This window comes from Sorex araneus, chromosome X (assembly GCF_027595985.1).
Source record: "Sorex araneus isolate mSorAra2 chromosome X, mSorAra2.pri, whole genome shotgun sequence".
Classification (NCBI taxonomy): domain Eukaryota; kingdom Metazoa; phylum Chordata; class Mammalia; order Eulipotyphla; family Soricidae; genus Sorex; species Sorex araneus.
In genome coordinates, this window is record NC_073313.1 from 294,622,727 (window position 1) to 294,630,367 (window position 7,641).

A 7,641-nucleotide genomic window follows, 5' to 3' on the forward strand; every position below is an offset into this window, starting at 1 on the left:
TCGCAAACCTCAATGTATCTCTTGCTATGTCCATACAAAAATAACTAGTATTAAGTGTTTGGACTAAGGGAAAAAAAAAACCTTAAGAGTCAGGAAGGACTTTGGAATGCCCTGCCCTCGGGAAGGGCTTTCTTATGTTGATTTTGCTACCTAGCTGGGTGTAGCCTAGAGGGCAAGGTGGGAGAGACAAGGAGGAGGAGAGAGAGAAGAAAGAAGCAACAGTTGATCCAGAGAGAGGATGGAGCTGGGAGTGCGGGAGATGCCTTATAGAGACAAGCTCAGAAAAGATGTTTTAATTGTGGAAAACCAGGCCACTTTCGTAGAGATTTCGTGCTACGAGAGCACGTCCTGGGCCCTGTCCCAGGTGTAAGAAGGGAAACCACTGGGCCAGAGACTGCAGAGCCAGACTTGCACCTCCCGGGCCCTGTCCCCGGTGTAAGAGGGGAAATCATTGGGCCAGAGATTGTCGCTTTAATTTTGATGTAGTGGGTGACCCCAACTTGGGACACCTGCAAGGGGGCCAGCCCCAGGCCCCGCAAAATCAGAGGATGTTCTCAGTTGCAGCCCCTTTCCCCAGTGTGGAGTTTCAGAGCTCCAATCAGTATAATTGCTGCAGCCAGGGATGGCAGGAAGTGCAGCCTATTTCCTGCCCCGATACAGTTACTACAACCCCTTTTCAGTATAGAACACTGCGGCCTTAAGCCCACCACCTCTGCATTTTCAGTGGACATATGGAATGTTAAATCAAATACAAAAAGGAGGTATTTTCTCAATTGAATGTAGCAGGGAGACTCCTCATTCGAGGAAAAGGCTATGCTTTTGTTTCAACAGATGATAACCCCACTAAGAAACTTTGGATCCCTTTACTTCTCATCAGAAGTAGAATTCATCCACCTGATTTGGATCTCAGACCTCCAGAGATTCACAACCCTTCAATTTCCAGCTCTGATTCATCGTCAAATTGATTTCAGCTCAGAGTCACAATGAAAGAAGAGGAGCCATCGTTAGAGGACCTGCAGCAAAGGCCTCTAGCCCCTTTTTTGCATATCATGAGGTCACATTAAGACCTTTCCTTATACCCCTCTTTTACAGGTTGTGGATTGGACAACACCAGGCCTCCATATTTTGAATTAACAATACTTTATTTTTGCCCTTTTTCTTTGGGATTCACAGGTTCCTGAAGGAGAAAGAAATGGCTTTTAACAGGAACACCTTTTCATTTCTCTCTAGGATATCCATTCGTATTGGAGCTTCCCTCTGACTCTTTCTATTCACAGGCATGGAGACAAAACCCCAACTGCGAAAGCCTCTAATAACTTTAAAGTGTTTTTTCCAAACATAAGCTAGATTGCACCTAGGACTGCCGAGGAACCAGACCAGAGAATAGCTGTATTCCCCTGCTGAAGTTCTCCTGCCAGAAGTTGTTATGCTCCTGTTCCAGTGCTCCCTGACTGATCCAGTGCTTCCTGAAATTTTTTGGACTCCTAATAGCTGCTTTCCAGAGACTCATTGCTGCTACCACTACTGCTGCTGCTACAAGGACAACTCTTCAATTTTGATCCAGACACTTCATTTCTTCAAACTGTGACCTAATGACTCTTATCATTGGTGACTCTCATCACCCCTGGACAGTGCAGGGCAATTGGACGCTTTACTATAAGCACTGCTCTGGACCCAGGGTCGGACTGAAATCTTAGCACAACTAATAAGACTGTATTGTTACTTGAAATTGTGTTGTAATTTGAATTGTTCCTCATTTTCAAATTTTGTGTTTTTGTAAAAAGAAAAAGGGGGATAACGGCTTGCCCTGGGTCTTTCTCGTCCCCCGTCAGGACCCTGCTTTGGGGGTGCTAGGAAGTAAGGGCAGCTGAGGCTTAGGTCAAAAGAACAGATGCCCTGGAGGAAAATACCATGTAGAGTCAAATGACTCCCAGGTTACAAAAGCATAACATTTGTTAAGTCTTCCTGTGTCCATACAAAAAGGACTTGCTATGAATAAACTATGCAAAGGACTCAAGGAGAAGAGAAAAACATTATTTACAAGTCAACAGGACACTAAGAAAGAAGCTACAAATAAATAAAGAGGAATAGGAGCACTGTAACGGGAGTAACCCAATAAACCTAAACTACCTGAGGCTATGTTATCCTACAGAAACAAATCCTGAATCATAATGGATAGAACTGAGGCAGCTTAAGGGTTTGGTGAAGAGATGGTAGGTGGATGGTGTTGCAATTCTTCAGTCTAAAACAATGATTTCAGTACTACTGAAATCTATACAAATATTTTAAAAGTTCTATTTCTATTAAAGATTGAGTAGCAGTTTTGTTTCTTTACTTGGTTTTCTATAAACATTGAAAATTCACTGTACAATACTCTCTTCCATCTCTCCCAACCCTATGGTTGCAGTATCACTGTATCACTGTCATCCTGTTCATCAATTTACTTGAGTAGGTGCCAGTAACGTCTCCATTCTTCCCATGCTAGAGTAGCCTGATGGCATATTGGGAGCTCTTTCAGGATCAGGGGAATGAGGACCATTGTTGTAACTGTTTTTGGAATATCAAGTATGCCACGAGTAGCTTGCCAGGCTCTGCTGTGTGGGCGGGATAGTCACATTAGCTTGCCAGGCTCTCTAAGAGGGATGGAGACTTTTGGGGTTGTCTGTAATAGTCTTTACAGGTGTTCCCAGCAAATGTGAGCTTTTGGTCTACTGGCATGTTGTGACAATCTGCACACTGACAAACATGCACCTGCCTGCATCTCTGGGCAGCACCTGGGATATCTGCCCCCTCAGGTTGATCTCCTTGAGGTTGATGGAGTTCGCCCGGAGGTTGTTGAGCAGCTGGCAGAGCAGGACCCTATCTCGGAGGGTCTGTGCCAGGTTGCAGAACTTTTGTGACCTTGGGACTCTGGGCTTAACGGGAGCCGGGAGCAGAGATCCTCTGTCTGCTTCCCCCAGTCTCTGGCAGCCCAGGGGTCACATTCACAAGCCACCTCCTGCTGGTGCCAGATAATCTCATTGATCACCGTTCAGAACTCATGGCTGCTTTTTCTGAAAGGGAGCATAAAATGAGGCCCTCATAACCATGCCACTGGACTCTGCACCAGGCTGTCTTCACTCAGGGCACCCCAGAGGGGGCGGGTGGGAGCCCTCCCTGCCCCAAGGGACCCAGCCCCGGCAGCCGACCTCCACAACCCAACCACGACCATGCTCCAGGCCGCTTTCCTCACAGTCGGGCCAAGCTTCACACATGAGTGAACATATTCCTAAACCGTGCAGCTGCTTTTGCTGCCGCACGACACATCATAAGATACCCCCTAACCATTTCCCATAATTACCACACCATATTTGATTGGAGACAAGATGGCGCTGACAACCGCCCGAACCCCTCATGCTCTCCCAAACCCGGCTCACTGTGTCTCCTTAGACAACGTGCTGCTCAGTCTGCCAGGCATGGAAGTCTAAGCGTGATCCCTGCTGGAATTCTACGCGTGATTCCTGATGGTTGCAGTAGAGACCTTATAATAGGACAGTTTTGTTTGTTTCCACCTTCACTGCTTCACCACCATGTGTATACTGTTCCATCAAGGTACCCAGTGTGACCAGAGAGGCGGCCAGAGAAACGAGTAAAAAACTCTTTGCTTGAGTGAAAGGGTATGAATACGATCATGAGTGATACCTCAATTCCCATGAAAAAAAAAAAGGCCATGGAAGATTATACTCACCTCAGGAGGTGCCCTTCTGACTACTTTAAAATATTACCTTGTCAGAAAGATTCTGAACTTTAAACAAGTTTCACTCATTAACAATTCAGGTTACATTTGGGGTCTCAGGCTTCCTCATTCCTGAAATTACTTTCGTCAAATAAAAGCAACTTACCTTTTAAGGACCTTAGTGTCTCTATTTGGTTATTTTAAACAAATGCTGGTGTTAGGTCAGATGGTCTAACAGGCATCACCAATTCTATCATCTGTGATGAACTGAAATAGGGAGTTACGAGAGCGGCAGGGATATTTGCTTCTGGACCAGCACTGCTATGAGCCTGTTACATCAACAGGCGCAGACTTAGCCGCCGCAGAGTCCAAAGCGCTCATGGGCTACGTGGCTTCCTTGTAGATTTTGGTTCCCAATTTTCAGACAAGAAATCACAGAAAAATCATATCATCTTCACAGTTGGGGAGAAACATTGTACTTCCTAAATTAGGCCAAGGACTGAGCCACACTGGGGACTGAACTGCCTCTTTCAAAGCTGCAGTGTCCCCAAGTCAGGGTAAAGGGCATCGTCAGAGGAAACTCACATCAAGGCTAATGAGGACCTTACTGAAGCAGCCAGAGGAATACTTTAGAAGCACTGCCAGTGCCCGAATCTAAGCTCCGCTGGTCTTTGCATGTGCCCCCTACCCACAGCCAACCCGCCAAACTCAATTCAGAGAGCAGATAAATTGGAGTTGGCTGAGTCTCTCCCACCTTCTTGCCCCTTTCCCCTTCAGGGCAGCGTGGCAGGGCTCGCTGTGGGCCAACAGAAAGAAGAAACTGCCTGTTCCATCTGTGCTCGGGAGAGTTCTTGCTGACCACTCTTCCGTGCACATGTCAGTTTTCTTGGTTTCTTCAGCGATTTCAACCAGGCGCTAAGCTCCATGAGAGTAAATATTATGTCTGCATACTCCCCCCCGCCTCCACCCCTCGTCCCTACCGCCCCTATACCCTCACGCCCACTACCCCCTCCCCCCTCGCTGACTGCCCCTGTATTATCAGTGTCTAATACAGCTCGAATTGTCACTGAAATTTTGTAAAGAAAGATCTTCTGTGGATTATCAGAAAATTTTGCTAAGCTTGAAGGCCGTTCCTGTGTTATTCTCCCACTGAGCAAGATGATGAGCACTAGTGTGGGAGGGATAATTGTCGTTTTTCCTTTGTTGTCATACAGCAAAGAACAAGATGAACCCTGAAATCCTACTTGGATTCCACTGGTAAGAAGCATAATTTATCTTTTACAAATGAAATTTACATATGTTTAAGGTATGCATTGAGTGCTGATTTTGATATTATGAAATGATAACTATAACCAGGTAATTAACGTACCCCTTAGTTTGCTTATTTATCTTTGTGTGTGGTAAGAAATTCTGAGATTTACCTGCTTAGCAAATAGTCACAGAAATGTACATTATGTCTTCAGAAATTATTTCTTTTATAATGAAAAGTTTTAAACTTTGATCAGCATTCTACTCTGTTATCATGAGTTTAATTTTCTTCTTATTCTCTGTAACAGAAAAAAATATATATATAATATTGTTTTGGGTCTGGTTTATTTCCTTTAACATAGTACCCTCGAGTTTCATCCATGGTGATATCTATCTATCTATCTATCTATCTATCTATCTATCTATCTATCTATCTATCTATCTATTGCTATCTACCTATATACACACGCACATACATGTGTATCATGAGTGATAGGAGATAGATAAGTGAATGAGTGTGACAGTAATCCAATAAAACTTTATTTTCAAAGTAGGTGACAAATTTACCCCTTCTTCATTTTATCACAGTTTTAAGGTAATATTTCAAGCCTGTTTCTCTGACTTCGAAGAAGTGCATACAACTTCTTTCAAGCCAGAGAAACAGGACCTGAATATCACAATCAATATGCCAAGACAAACAAGATCAATCAGTTTGTCATATATCATGTACTTGTTACTTATATAGGCTTACTAGTGCTTTTCTTTGGAAAAATAAAATCATAACTGGGCTCCATACTAAAAGACTGAGAAACAAATCATATACAGTAAGAATTTTTATTTTCATTTTGTAAAAAAGCCTCAAGATTTTTCAGAAACTTATTTTAAAAAATTAAATTCTTAGGATCTGTCAACTATATTTTGTAACTGAAATTTAGTTCATAAAATATTTTTTTGTTTAAAAGTTATTGTTTCAAAGTTTTTCTCCTGCCAGAAAGGGGCCTGGAAAACTCTAAATGCATCAGATACAGTATTTTCTAAAACCTGAAATAATAGATTGCTTAAAATGGGGGAATTTTAAGCTGAGATGAATTTTCCAGAATGACCTTGAACATCCTAATTTAGATTTTTTGAGAAATTATTATTTCATAATAATAATTACATAAATGCATTATTTATGCATTATTATGGCATGACAAAAATATGTGCATGAGGAGGGGCAAGTAGAAAACTCAGAACCAAGTTATATCTTGAGATATAAAGGAAGAATATATATTCTTCCTTTTGTTGCTGTTATTTGTCATTAGCAGAGAGGAAAGGCACATATTAGAAAAAGATAATGGAGTTCTTATGTGTGTATGGTTCCAGGTCAACAGATAGTTCATAGGATTTCTAACGTATTTTGTCAAAGCAGTGTTAGTCTCATTCTTAAGTAATTAAGAAATGGAGACTTATTTCATATAAAATTCAGTTCAGTTTCTTGGTTTTTATGGTCAATTCTTCATAAAGTTTCTCTAATGAGAGCTTATAAATATACTAAAAATAATGACTGCATAGCCACCATGTGCCTGGAATCATGACATACTGATTTTTCCTGTAGCAAGCTACAGCTTGTGAATTTTAACATAGTCATTTTTAATCTTTGAGGTCATACATATATCTTCTTGAAAATCTTATTAATATCTACAAATTCCTCCCCAGGAAATGAATGTATATGGTATATCACGATAGACTTTGAGCTGTCAGCTAGAGGTACCAATCCCTAGTAATGCGAAGTAGATTTATCGGCAGGATGTCGGTAGGGTTATAGAAGTCATGGATATTTGAGAAAGCGGCCGTGAACTTAGAGAACCTGATGATCCAAGAAGAATGTTGAAAGCATAGCAATAGCTTTGGAATGGAACAGTATTTTCAGATGCTGCTATTACCACCAGTGCCTTTTGCGTTTGCAGTCACCACTACAATGCATAATTTTCCATTCTTCAGCCCTGTTTTTAATCTCTGATGAAGAATTAAGCCCTAGGAGTAAATATCTAATTGGTTAACATTAGTTTACTGTCCCTTGGTCAGATACTTCATGGAGTATAGAGGTCAATATGAGTTATGTATCTATGAATTACTAGTGAATTACATATCTATGATGGAGAAGATTACGGTGGTTCTCCCAAATGGAATAAAGGTGCAAGAAAGTAAAGGAAGAGACGAATAATAACAGACATGTTCTGTGCTTAGGTAGCGACAATGTTAGTTGAATTTTGAGAACCTATGTAGCTTCTGGACCAGAAACCACCTATATAGAGCCTTCAAAGTTCATTTTCATTTCTTTTCATTTACAATTTCATTGAGCCAAGCTGTTAAACATCTATGTTGGGTGAAGCACAAAGATTCAAAGTCAAGTCCGACAGTCATTGAAACTTATTTATGAAGGATTTTTATTCTGCTAGGGGCAAAAGGAAATTTGTACACTAATAAAATTTATAAGTGTAGCAATAATAATTGCAAAACTAAGTTATAACAAAGTGACCTAAAATAAGTTAGTTAATCTGGAGCCAAGCATAGGGGTTGTAGGGGCACATTCTTTGTATGTTCAGGAACTGGTTTCATATCCAGAATTTCTTGATCCTCCTCTCTTTCCCCCAAGCATCTGAATTGGACTCTCCAAAGCACTGCCAGCGCAGCCC